Genomic DNA, 14,753 nt, shown 5'->3' with positions numbered 1-14,753 from the left:
GGTACTAACTAGCAGGCAGTTGGCGTGGACTCTGACAATCCAGGGCTCATAGGATCACGTTTCCAAAAGCGCCCAGGAAGGGAACTTCCCTTGACTATGCCCAGAAGGATCAACTTACTGTGTGTTTGCGATCAATCATAGCAAAGCTGCCTTATGTAACCTAAGCACGTCCTTGCCTTTGTTTTTGTTTTTTGTTTTTTTTCATGCCTTGGCAAGTAAAAGAAACAAGAGTTGTAGTACTGTGTAGACTAACAACTGTTTCTCTTCTACAAGATAATTAATATATTTTATTTATTTTCTCTTCTAAAATAGTGAAAATAACCTAGGTTTAATACATATAATAAAATACATTTTAATACTAATTGATGGATTAAATTTACAAGACAGTACATAGTATTGAATTTCCACCTATTATAACCTGCTTTTGTTATAAAAATAACGAAACTCATTTTCTTAGATATAAATATATATACACACACATATATATATAAACTTATAGAAACAATAAACTTCAAATTCACAGTACACGGCAAATATAGTCAGTAGTTCTAGTGTAAGTCTTAAAAGAAAAATAATGTCCTTACTCTCTCTCTCTCAAAAACTGTGTCAGAATTCAACAGAGCAATTGATTAGAAACCATACTCAACATTTTGATTCACAAGTAGTAGTAAACTCAGAAAAAAATGTATTGGTAGCTTAATAATTTATATTTCCTATAAATCTCATCTCTTACAACAACTTTTAAAAAGTGCCTTGACAAGCCAAGTATGTTCTTGAATATTTGAACAGATTGTCTTAAAATGTAGATTTTTTTTTCCTGCCATCATCAGTGATTGTCATAGCAAACAGATGCAAATAGCATCTGCTTCCATGGCAGATGCCAGGGTGGTACTAGCATCCTTAAAATGTCCACAGAGTCTGTCTGGACAGTGATTAGCATTTTGTGGGCCCACTCGTGCTGTGTCAAGCTCTGCAGCAGTATAGAGATAATGTTAAACAACCCGATGTTTTATGATTACTAATTATGGCGACAGTACTAAAATATAACAATGAACTTAATGATATGCCTCTTCAAATTATATTTAAACATTTCCCAATTACCTTTACGGTAACTATAGCCAATGAACAAGTTAAGAAAATTTAGGAGGAATAGATAAAAAGATGTACATTTTTAATGATTTGTCCCATTCCTTCAGTTGTATTTGTCAGAAATACTACAACTAACATTTATTGGCTATTTCTTGTTTGTTTAGTTCTACATGAAACTTTTTATGCACATGGCCACATTATTTCCTAACAACAAATCCGTGAAGTCAGGATGATTATCCCCATTTGTAAATAAGGAAACTGAAGCTTTCAAAGGTTGTAATACTGTGGACAGATTCCAAGAGCTGGAGAGGCAGTATGCTGATCTAAGTCTGGAGTTCAGGATGTGATTGTGATAAACAAAATAATGGTCTCTCAAAGACGTCTACATCTTAATCCCTGGGACCTGTGAATTTGTAAAGTTATATTGGCAAAAAAGAATCAAGGTTGCCAATAGAATTAAGATTCCCAATCAGCTGACCTTAAAATAGGGAGATTGTCCTAGATCACTGGAGCAGGCCTAAAATCTGGAAAAGAGAGGCAGAAGAGAAGGTCAGAATGATGCTGTGTGGTAAGGAATCAACCTCGTATTGATATCTCTGGATTTGAAGATGGAGGAAGAGGGCATGGAGAACGTGGGTGGCCTCTAAGAAGCTAGAAAAGGGCAAGGAAACAGATTCACCCTAAGAGAAGGTCAGCACCTTGTGGACAATATCAGCCCAGTGAGATCTGTGTCACACTTCTGATCTACAGACTAAGATAAAATATGTGTGGTGTAAAGCCATTACATTTGTGATAATTTGTCACAGCAGGGTTAGGAAAGTAATACACTGATGCAGATCTTTTTGAGTCAGAACTCACATTTTAACCTCTGTACTTTTCAGTCAGTGATCAACTTCTGGATAAGAAGAAGGTTATCTACAAAGACCAAATAAGAAGCCCTTGGGAGTCAAAAGAAAATAATCTAGGGGAAGTTTGACACTGATTCTATTTCTCCTACACTAATAAATCCACTTACATCTGGCAAAGGAACTAGGTAACAAATACGCTTTTATATGCCCTCTATTGTCATTTTAAAAAAATCACATATAAATTCAAATGGCTTATTTATATGCTTATTTTTCTAATTAATTAGTTATTAGTTTGCCTTTTTCTTTAAAAATATACTTAAACACATGCCTTAGCAAGCAAAGTAAACTGTTAAGAGAGCAAGTCTGGTCGCGGAGATTCATGCCTGTAATCATAACATTCTGGGAGGAGTGCATCCAAAACGGGTGGATCACCTGAGGTCAGGAGTTCGAGACCAGCCTGGCCAACATAGTGAAACCGTGTCTCTACTAAAAATACAAAGAAATTAGCCGGGAGTGGTGATGCGCACCCGTAGTCCCAGATACTCAGGAGGCTGAAGCAAGAGAATTGTTTGAACCCTGGAGGTGGAGGTCGCAGCGAACAGAGATTGCACCAATGCACTCCCACCTGGGTGACAGAGCGAGACTCCATCTCATAAATAAAATAAAATAATAAAATAAAATAAAATAAAATAAAATAAAATAAAATAAAAAAGCAGTCAAGTGAAAATAATAACTCAAAAGTATGGATTCTGGAGTGAAGTTAGTAAATAAACCGCATGCCACTAAACATTTGGTAGCAGTCGGCTATAAATCTTATTCAAGTTTTTTTTTTCTATAAGGCAACTTGAATAGAGAAATGTGGTTACAGTGTATAACAAGAGTTATGGTTTCTGTAACATAAACCTAAATCTTTTTCTATTGATAGGGAAAGAATGGAAGCAAAGAAGGAAGAAGAGAAAATAGTACCCAATTTCTAGCAACAAATTTGAATCTAGTAGGACAAACTTATGTTCCATGAAACTAAAGCCCCTAACTTATTATTATTTTATTTTTAATTTAATTTTATTTTTTAAGAGAGGGCCTCACTCTTTCACCCAGGCTAGAGTGCAGTGGCAGGGTCAAAGCTCATCGCAGCCTTGACTTCCCAAGTTCACATGATCCTCCCACCTCAGCTTCCCAAGTAGCTGGCACTGTTAGTATGTGCCACCATACCCAGCTATTTTAAAACATTTTTGTAGATGGGGTCTCACCGTGTTGCCCAGGCTGGTCTTGAAACCCTGGGCTTAAACAATACTTTTGCCTAGGCCTCCCAAAATGCTGGGATTACAGATGTGAGCCCCTGGGTATGGCCTATGACTATTTTAGATGTCAAAACACTGAGCCACAAATTACGAACCCTTCTTTTTCATGAGTAATACAAGACAGGTAAAAATCAAGGATGGATTACATATCTACTGCAGCCCATCCAGTGTTACCATTTTTTTCTTTGTCTTGTCTTTTTGCTATGTTGCAATAACAGCATTATAATATTTGGGCTAGATTGGTATTACTGTATCACACAGACAAAATAGATATTTCAATATGATTGATTCTGATCAATGGGCAAAGAGAAAAATTGGTTTTTTCTTCAGAGGTTTTTACTTCTCAAATTATTATTTTGATAAAACTATGCTTGTGGTACAAATGATACCTTTCAAACAGCTCCAAGAGTATATAATAAAGTGTAAGTTTGTTTTTACATTCAGAACCTCTGTCCCTTATTACTTTTTACTTTGCTTCTACTCGGATCGTGTAGGGAGAATAGGTCCTACAATTTTCAATAAATGTCATTGGTCTGAACCTGGATCAAGCATAATATTGCAGTGAGCTAGGCTGATTGGAGACATTCCATGGAGATATTTAATAAGAGCAGCAAGATCAAAGGGCTACTTTTGTTTTCATCCTATTGGGAATGTGAAGCCTTAGAGCCACGGCTATTGTGATATGTGGGAGAGTCTTACTTACAGACGGTGAGAATGGAGGCAAAGGTAGAACCCAGGAGAAACATGAGGCTCTTACAGACATTAGGCTTCCTTGTTAAATATATCTCTGAGGCGTAATAGTGTCACTTTATATTCTGAAGTTTAATTTTATGAGCTAATAGATATTATCCATTCATCTGTTTATCTTTCTATTTTTCTATCAACTATCTTTCTTTTTATTTTTTTTTACCCAAACCAATTTTAGTTGAATTTCTGTGATTTTCAACTGAAAGAGACATGACTAATAGAAAAATACTAGTTACACAAGTCCATCCTTCTAAGATACTACCTGGCAAACAAAAGGCTGAGTCTACTGATTCTGGAAGGAGCAGGTTGGGGTCTAAGCAGCAGAAAAGGTCTCTTGGCAGACACATATAGGTAGGGGCACAAAAATTGGACTGCATCAGATGGACTGAACCCCAATCCTAATGGCCTGATGAGGAAATGAACATTATATTCAATGTGTAAATATTATTTGCCAAGTTTTCCATTGTTCTTGTATACATATCCAGGATACAATCACAAAATATAAACTACTATATTAGGAAAAATAAGAACATATATTAATAGCATATAAACAAGACAAAAAAGTAGTCATTGACGCAGAAGCACAAAGGATCCAGATATTGGAGTTATTACATAAGGACTTTAGAATAATAAAGATATGTTTATTAGAATTTATTGCTAGAAAAAGGAAAAACTATGTGAACATTTTGGGGAATTTTCTAGAACATTGGAAACTCTGAAGAGGAAATACTTAGATATTCTATAGCAGAAAGGCAAAAATTAAGATGTCCTTTCATTGGGTTTAACTATGGACTGAAGTTAGCTGGAGAACTTACCAGTTACTTTAACTACTGATCCATAAAAATTAATGCAGAAACACAAAGATAAAAAATAATAAAAGTGTCTCTGATTTATAGTTTAGTGGCAAAAGGAAAAACATAGTTCTAATTGGATTTCAGGAAGAAGTAGAGCTGGTGAGTAAACAAGACATATTAGATGGGATAATACCTGAGAATTTCCCAAACATTGAAGAAGTTCAGCAATTCCCAAATAGAACTGATATAAAGAAAACCACACTGAGGTATATAATAGTCAAATTGCTGAGAAAGATAAAGGAAAACAAAACAACATAAAGAATAACAGCAACAATAACAACTTAAAAGCACCTACAGAATATGGAAAAAGAAACATTGAAATGAGATAGTTGGCTTTTCATCTGAAACAACAGAAGGCAGATGTTTCCCATCTTTCCCCTAGTAATTCCGTTTACCTGCTATCTTTAAAGTGCTGTTAGAAAAACAGTCAAATAGAATTCTATATTTTTAAAAAATATATCATTTTACAATCAATATAAAATATTTCCAGAAAGAGACAAAATGAGAAAAATTATATGTTCAGCAGATTTGCACTAGAAAAAAATATTAAAAGCATTGATGGTAAATGATACCAAAAGAAACCCAAAACACAGGGGAAAATGAAGACTGCTGGAAAGGGAAAAGGTAAACGTATAGGTGACTACAAAAGGGCATTTTACTATAAATTTGCTTTCTAATTTCTTAACATTTTTGGAGTATTTAAAGAAAACTTAACAAAATGCATCATGAATTTATAAAGCATGGAGATATAAAATAGAGGATAACTAAAAATACAGAAGGAGTAAATAGGGTAGAATTTTACCATTGAAAGGTTTTTACTTTCTTATACTGGTAAACATTTTTGAACAAGGACGGGGGTCAGTTAAGTATGCATATCATATTGTTTTGTAACCTTTAGAAGTTAAGACAAATTGATATTAAAAAAAGTCTACAGAGAATATAAATTTAAATGCTTAAAGTATTTAACCCAAATGAAGGTAGGAATAAAGAAACAAACTAAAAAGGCACAAAAATAGAGGCACAATAAATTGAAAAACAAATAAGATGACAATAACCATTTTCTTGGCCACAGTAAATATTAAATAACTAAACAATTCAATTCAAAGTAGAGATTTGAGCCAGGCGTGGTGGCTCATGCCAGTAATTCCAGCACTTTGGGGGACAAAGGCGGGTGGATCATGAGGTCAGGAGTTTGAGACCAGCCTGGCTAACATGGTGAAACCTCGTCTCTACTAAAATTACAAAAATTAGCTGGTCATGGTGGCAGACGTCTGTAATCCCAGCTACTCAGGAGGCTGAGGCAAGAGAATCGCTTGAACGTAGGAGGAGGAGATGGAGTGAGCAGAGATCGCACCACTGCACTCCAGTTTGGGAGACAGGACAAAACTCCTTCTCAAAAAAGAAAAAAAAAAAATTAGAGATTTTCAAACTGGATTTTTGAAAAAAAGCTTTATATATTCCATATATAAGAAAAATAGCTTAAGTATAAGGATACAGACAAGAAGAATGCAGGAGACTGGAAAGATTATACCATGCAAACAGTAAACCCATGTCCATATGACTATATTAATGTCAGATGAGGTATATATCAAGAAAAAAGAGTATTTCATGAGATGAAGAGGAACACCAATAAAAATAAAAGATCAATATTTTTATGAACCCAGTGGCAGAAATTGAAAATACATAAAGCAAAATTTGATAGAAGTGAAATAATATACTGAAATGTAGCTGGAAATTTAACACGTTTCTCTGTTAGTAATTGACAAAAGGAAACAAAATATAAGTAGAGATACAGAAGATTTCAACACGATCAATTTTAGCTAATTGACATTTATAGAATAATATTACCAAAAACTACATAGTTTGAATTTATTTAAATTATTTATGAAACATTACCCATAGCAGGTTATCTGCAGAGACATAAAATGTCTCAAAATTTTAAATAAATAAACATGACATAGAGTAAATTTTTAACCACAAGCAATTAAATTATAAATAATTTTAATAAGATATCTAAAACCTCAAGAAGCATGAAACCACCATGAAGATATTTAAAAATTATGTGACACTCTTCTAAAACTGTACAGATCAAAGAACTAATTGCAAGGAAAATGTGTACTTTACACATATATATGCACATATATATGTATATATATATACACATATATATGTATATATATATACACACATATATGTATATATATACACACATATATATTTATGCGTATATATATACACACACACATAAATATACACACACAGTATATTTTTTAAACAAAGTAATACTGAAAACATGATGTATTGAATGAAAACATATGTGAGAGTCTTCCCAAAAAATGATTAAAGAGAACTTTAATGATTTTTCCAAAGTTTTTATTCTTTTTCTGGTCTCTTTTGCAGATGTAGTTATCTACCCCAGATTCCACTCTTGGTCCTTTGCCTGTTTTATCTCAGAATGTTTCCCATCTTTCCCCTAGTTATTCCGTTTTTCAGGGGTTGACTACTGCAAATTATATTTCTTCAAGTTTGTTTGCCAACTGGATTCAGATCAGATTCAGTCAATGAAAGTTAGTGTGTAGGAAATTGGTCGGTGCCCAAAGGGTAACAGTTAGGTTGTTCCTCCTCCTTTGCCTCTGCCATGGGTAGCATCTACACCATTACCTGTCCTCTAAATGGTTCTAGCTTCCATCAGGGAACCCTGGCTCCTTGTCTTTAATAGCTAGACCTTCTCCCTTTATACTTTCAACCTGTTTCTGATTATAATGTGACTTCTCATATAGAGTAATCAGAGGGAGACAATTTACTGATTTCAACCAATTACTATTCCCTATGATATATTTTACTTATTTATCATACTATAAGACTGCATTTTATGTGTGTTTTAAGCATGAGTCAGCCACTCAAAATTTGACAAAAGCAGCATTGGTATCTTCCAAAAGGAAGATCAGATCCTGATGTGTGGTAAACTAATTAACATGAGATCTATGACCTACAGGCTTAAGGTTTTACTTTGATGATTGTTATTTTTATAATTCTGAGTATCAGTGTTCAACATATTTGATGGCTATCCTCATCAAATGATCCTAATTTATTTATTCACTCATTTATGTACTCTTTGAAAATATGTATTGACATCTTCTGTATCCCTGTCCTCATACATATCTCAGTCTTGTTGCAGCAGAGAAAAGCATATGGTGAAACAAGGAGTTGGCCACTTCTTGACAACTTGTGCAGCTACAAGCGCTTTGAAAGGGGAAGAAACTGGGAATGCAATTTTCTTAGTGTGGTGATCTATTCTGCAATATTATAACAGATTCAATATTTAAAGAGCTGCAACTCCAAATGAATAAGATAAATTGAAGTGTTGTGATTTAAGTGCAAATTAAATTCTCAAAAACATTAAAATATAGGTTTTGCCTGTAATTAACAAAGCAAAGAGAGAGTGTAAATCTTATGTGGTAATTAGATTGGTCTATGGTAAAACTGTGGTAGCTGGTAATTTATTTTTCTATGTCAGGAAAAAAATAGAAAACAAATATAGTAAACAGCAATTAATGTTTTATGATTTGTAAGTAAAGTTATATTTTTAAGATTGAAGCCTCACTTACCATTCTCAAAGAGCCATTTCAAGCCTTGAATCTCTCAGGGCTTCAGTCTGAATTATTATAACTTTCCAGTTTGAGAACATTTTTCATTTACTCAACATTTAAATTGTATGAGATTATATTTTCAGAAACAATTATGTTTATTTTTATATGAAATGAAAGTGGACAAAATATTAACTGATAATTTTAAAACTATTATAATGACAAATACAAGACATATTATAATTATGTGTCAATAAAAAGAGAAATGCCTGTAAAATTATAATAAATCATTCAAATATCTTAAAAGCAAAATGCATAAAAGGTAGAATGTGTATATTTTCAATTGAATGACTGTTTTGTAATTAAAAGAAATAAGAGGATTCTTAAAACATTCAATTAGAAACTAGGGATTTTCAGCTTTTCCCTTGATTCTATCAGAAATGTAAAACAAAATAAATTTAAATTCAAAAACATGATGGACCCTTCATAATGTATTCTCTGCCTACTGATTCCATGTCACTTCTAATTTCTCCCTCCATACAAAATGTGTTTAAATCATACTAAATCTTTGCCTTCTGTGCTTTTATTGTAACACACTCTATCATCTTTGCAGTTGAAATTTTCTCTGTTCGTAGAACTTGCCTTCTTTCTTCCATATTATGGTTTAGCATCTTTTTATCTTTCTTGGATCATCTAAGGTTTAGCTTTCTTGTGGAAATCTACATTGGCTGCACTTCCTAGATATTCCCATTGGGCCTTGATTTCCTCTTATAGCACTTCTTACACTGCGATGTGTTGCCACACTTACTAACGTAGCTAACCTGTTATACAGTAAAAACAGGGGAGAGTTAGGACAAAAAGACTAAAGAGGGTAGAGTTAGGGTTTGGGTTACAATACTAGTTGTATCTCGATTTGCTAGCATAGCATACATACTAGTCACCAAGTATATATTTATTGAATATATCTATAAATGAATCAGTAATAACTTTAAAACACGGACCTTTGGTTTGTATCTTATAAAAAGCTTTCCTAAAATATATGAAAGTTCTCACTGACTTTATGAAATATACATTGCTCTGATTTCTTATTTATTTTTATTCATTTATTTTTATTTATTTGTTTATTTATTTATTTATTTATTTTGAGACAGAGTCCCTCTCTGTCACCCAGGCTGGGGTGCAGTGGCGCAATCTTGGCTCACTGCAACCTCCGTCTCCTGGGTTCAAGCAATTCTCTTGCCTCAGCCTCTCGAGTAGCTGGGATTACAGGCACATGCCACCACACCAACTAATTTTTGTATTTTTAGTAGAGATGGGGTTTCTCCATGTTGGCCAGGCTGGTCTCAAACTCCTGGCCTTGTGATCCGCCCACCTCGGCCTCTCAAAGTGCTGGGATTGCAGGCGTGAGTCACCGTGTCCAGCCCCTTGCTCTGATTTCTTAGTCTTTTTAGGCTCTGGTCCTTAATATTTGAGAATGTCTGACAGGATCCGTGAATTTTCTTTTTTAAAAATTGTATATGCCCAAAATTTGCATGCAGTTTGTATGGAATTTTGCAAAATGTATGGAAATCCTGAAGTCTGGCGCTTTTTTTGCTTTTTTTTTTTTTTGGCAGGGTCTCATTCTGTCACCCAGGCTGGGATGTGGTGGTGTTATCGTAGCTTAAACTGCTTGTCTCAAGCAATCCTCCAGGCTCAACTTCTGAGTAGCTAAGATTAAAGGCATGTGACACCATACCCAGCTTATTTTATTTTATTTTTTTTCAGAGACAAAATCTTGCATTGTTGCCCAATCTGGTCTCAAACTCCTGTCCTCAAGTGATCCTCCTGTCTAGGCCTATTAATCCCAAAGGGCTGGGATTCCAAACATGAACGGTGTGCTCAGCCTTGAGGTTCTAGCTGTAATCTGGCTGTTATTTATGGAAACAACAGAAGTTCTTGGTATTACCAGTCATTCTTCTTGAAAGAGTCACCCCACAAGACTGAGATGAATATAGTTAAGAACTGAAAATGAGGTCATTGTGGCAGAACATAATTGATAGTGCACATTAAAAGACGTTACACACTTTGAGTGATTCAACTAAATCATAGTCTAAAATGCAGTTACAAAGTGGTAATGTTCAAAAGATCATTTATTAGTCAAAGTTACAAGAGGGGTCCTGGTTATGTTGGTAAAAATTGAGGTATCTGTGATTATCCATCTTCAAATTATTTGTTAAATGTTTATTAAGATAAAAAAGTTACATTTCAAAAGTATTTATATTATTTGTCAATTCCTGCATAACAAATTATCCCAAAATAAAGTATAATAATAAAATTTAAAAAAAGATAAGAAACATATTCTTCACCACCAAAACAAACAAACAACAAAAAAAAAACCCTTCATTATCTCAAAGTTTCTGCCAGGCAGGAATCTGGGCATGGCTTAACTGGGTCTTCTATTCAGAGACTCTCACAAGTTATAATCAATCTCACTCACATGCTTGTTGGTAGATTCAGTACTTTGACAGCTGTTGTCCAGAATTCCATATAACGTGAGCCTCTCCAGCATGGAAGCTTTCTTCATCAAAATGTGCAAAGCCAAAAAAAAAAAAGCCATTGAAAAGAGTCAAAGACAGAAGTCACATCTTTTGTCACCTAATCACAGAATCAACATCTCGTCATGTTTGCTGTATTCTATGCAATAGCAGCAAGCCAATAGATCCAGCTCACACACATGGGGAGGTTATTAGACAAGGGCTGGAATCCCAGGAGATGGAGACCATTAGAAACTATATTAATCTGCCGATTACAGTAATTTGTCAAAGAATCCTGAGATAATAATTTTGGGCTCAAAGTTCTTATGAGGCACTTAGGCAGGACAATAAAGGAACAGAAAATAGTACTATATTAATTTTAATGATTTACTAATACTAATATACTGGTATAATGTACTAAAACAGTATACTACAGTTTTGGTAATTTGTTCCAGGAGTAATAGAAACAAATCCAAATATTAAATATCAAAGCATATTATAATTCTATGATAATTAACTCTGTAATTTAAAAAGTCTAATACAGGAATATACCTAAAAAGAATGTTTTAAAAATATACCTTATTTCCTAACTAATATATCAAAATGGAGTCTTCACATATGAAATTAGTAAAATATTTTTGGCCTAATAATTTCATTTTTATCACTAAGAAGTAATATTGTTTGTAAAAATTTTGTGTACCAAGGAGTTTATAACATGCAGTTGTAGTCAGGTAAAATTTAAAATTAAAATTGTGCAATAAATATATGTAAAAACAGAATAATATAGGAATCTGAATAGCCCTATATAAAAAGGCAAACATAAGATTAAAAATTAGCATTAACCAAAAATATGCTCTGAAGTATGTCCCTTGACTAAATTTACTTAAGTTTCTTTTGGAAAAAAAATAAAAATAATTGTATTTGCTAGTAAGAGAAGGTAGAACATTATTTGCCCATTTGTTATCAGAAGTAAAAAAGACATTTATGTTTTCAGAAGTAAAACAAATACAATATTTTCTAAGTAATAAGGTTGAGACAAGAAAAAAGTAGCAATGAGTCAAAATGTCTATGTACATGCTTTTACAGGAAAACGAGACTTAGCTACTTTCTTCCAAAAAAAAGAATTTAAGTAGAAATGTTATTGTTTTACTAAAAGCAAATACATTTTACATACTTCTCTCATAATTTTAATCTGGAGTTCAGTTATGGTGATCATATTAGTCAGTGTTTTCCAGAGAAACAGAACCAATAGGAGAAAGAGACAGGGAGATGAAATAAGGAATTGTTTCGCATGATTGTGGGGGAAAAGATGTCCCAAGATCTGCAATCAGCAATCTGGAGACTCAGGAGAGATGGTGGCATAGCTCCAGCGTGAAAGCTGGCAGGTAGGTTTGACACTAAATGAAAGCCAAAGTTTCAGTTTGAGTCTAAAGGCAGGAAGAGACCAATGTCCCATCTCAATGCATTCAGGTAGGAGGAAGTTCCTTCTTACACCTAGGAAAGTCAGCCTTTTTATTCTATTCAAGACTTCCACTGATTGGATGGGACCCATCTACATCATTGGGGAAGTCTACTTTACTCAGTCTACGAATTCAATAGAGAAAAAGATATACATAAGATATCATTTAAATTTTTTTAAATCATTTCTAATCAAATTGTAGCATTTTAATTTTGTTTTTAGAGATTTGTAAGTATCTTTAATTTTTCAGCTTATTCTTAAAAAATCAATTTCACTTTATTCAAAATTCCCTTTTGGAAAACATTAGATGGTGACCCATATAATCTTAGACTTTACATGCTTTTTGATAAATATAGCATTAAAAGTAGCATGTGTAGCAATTTAAATTACATATGTAAGATGTACATATATTATCCTCCAGAGGAAATAAAACCGTTAGGAACTCTGATTTAGTCAGGGTTCTCCAGAGAAACAGAACTGATAGAAGATGTGTGTGTGTATGTGTGTGTGTGTGTGTGTGTGTGTATACATATATATGTATACATATATATGTATACACATACATATTATATATATATATAAAGAGAGAGAAGAAGAAGTGAAGAGAAGACATTTATTAGGAGAATTGGCTTATCTGATTTCAGAGGCTAAGAAGTCTCATAATAGGCCATGTGCAAGCTGGAGAACCAAGAAAGAGGTTAGCGTGGCTCAGTCCAAATCCAGAGGCCTTTCCAGACTTTACCACTAATCAACGCATTATACTTAGAAAGGTATCATAGTAAGTCTCTATTTCAATTTAAAATTCTCTATTTTCGGTGACAATGAAGGACAAAGGGGCAAATTTTATAATTATTGTGAAAAGAGATTATAGAGAAATGGCCTGGATAATACCAAAAATAGAAGAAAGAACCATCCATCTGTGGCAGAGAACCAGCAGTGATATTACTTGAAATATGGAAATTAATAATATGTATGGTTGAGTTTAAGGTCTAAAACATAAAAGTTAAACCTAAATCTAAAACATATGATTTAACTCTCTAGAATATATCTACTCAATTATATGAAACAAGCAGGCTGATTCTAAATACTTTATCAATAATAAAGGTTTTTCCAAATAGTATTGAAGAAATAGCAAAGTGTCTTAAAAAATGGCCTTAGACCATGAACCATAGAGAAAAAGACAAGGTTTGCCGTGAAAAGTGAATAACCTTTTTATTTCCAGTTGTGATGTTTTCATACAAACCATTAGCACTTTCATTTCAGTGGTGTGTTCATACAAACCACAAGCACTTTAATTTCAGTGAATTATGCCAGATCTTGCTTTACCTTGTCAAATGAGCCAGTTAATACCCTAAATCTAAATGAAACTTTTCTCCCTTAGATGAAAATAAAAAGAAAAATTTATCTAATTAAGTTCAGACAAAATATAGGTCATGCTTTTAAAGATTTTAAAAAGATTAAAATGTCAGGCAAGGTGTTATTCCCAGGATTAGCTTTGGCCTGTACATCCTTCTGCAATGATAGAAACATTTGTCTGCTCACAAGCAGCCTTTGGGCACTTGGAGAGTGACCAGTGTAACAGCTAAGGAACTTAAATTTTACTTTTTAAAATTTTAGCTAATTCATATTTAAAGAACTCTGTGTGGCTACATCTAGTGGCTACCATATTGGATGGAGCAATTCTAAATGAATGAAAGTGGTTGAACCCTGTGTCAGTTTTAGTGCCTTTGACTATTAGGGCAAATGGTAACTAGAGCTTTCCCCGTTCATCCTCCAGGGTTACATCGGTTGAAACAGCATCCACCTCTGCTGAAAATACTTCCGTCTGCTGCATGAAGAATGCTGCAATCCAGCTGAGTAAAACTAAAATATCATTTACCTCTATTGTTTGAGAGTACACTGATATTTGTTCATTGTTTACTAAAGTATTAATTGCATGTGATCTTGTGTATAAACTGGTGTTGAACAGATAATACATTTGTGAATGAGGCTTACTTTTGCCAAGTAGTTGCAGGAGTTCGTGCTGACTCCTCTCTATTCTTCGCAAAGCTGGCCTCCTTTTAGTGTCTTCCATCTCTTATTTTTCTTTACCTTAAATAAAAAACATTCCTATGTTGCATTTATGGTTCATAATAACTATCCTGCTTATTTTCTACAATGTTTCTATTATGATGATTATTGTGTTATTTGCTATAATAGTAAGATTTTATAAATGAAAAAGAAAATAGGTAGCGCTGAGTAATACTTAAAGTTAACTAGAAGACAATTTCTGAAACTTTGTGAATTGGCAAATATAAGACATATAACCTAGCTAAATTTAAGCAACAAATACAAAGGATACAATTAACATCTTAA

This window comes from Pongo pygmaeus, chromosome 8 (genome assembly GCF_028885625.2).
Source record: "Pongo pygmaeus isolate AG05252 chromosome 8, NHGRI_mPonPyg2-v2.0_pri, whole genome shotgun sequence".
NCBI classification, from domain to species: domain Eukaryota; kingdom Metazoa; phylum Chordata; class Mammalia; order Primates; family Hominidae; genus Pongo; species Pongo pygmaeus.
Note: the sequence above shows the minus strand (reverse complement) of the source record.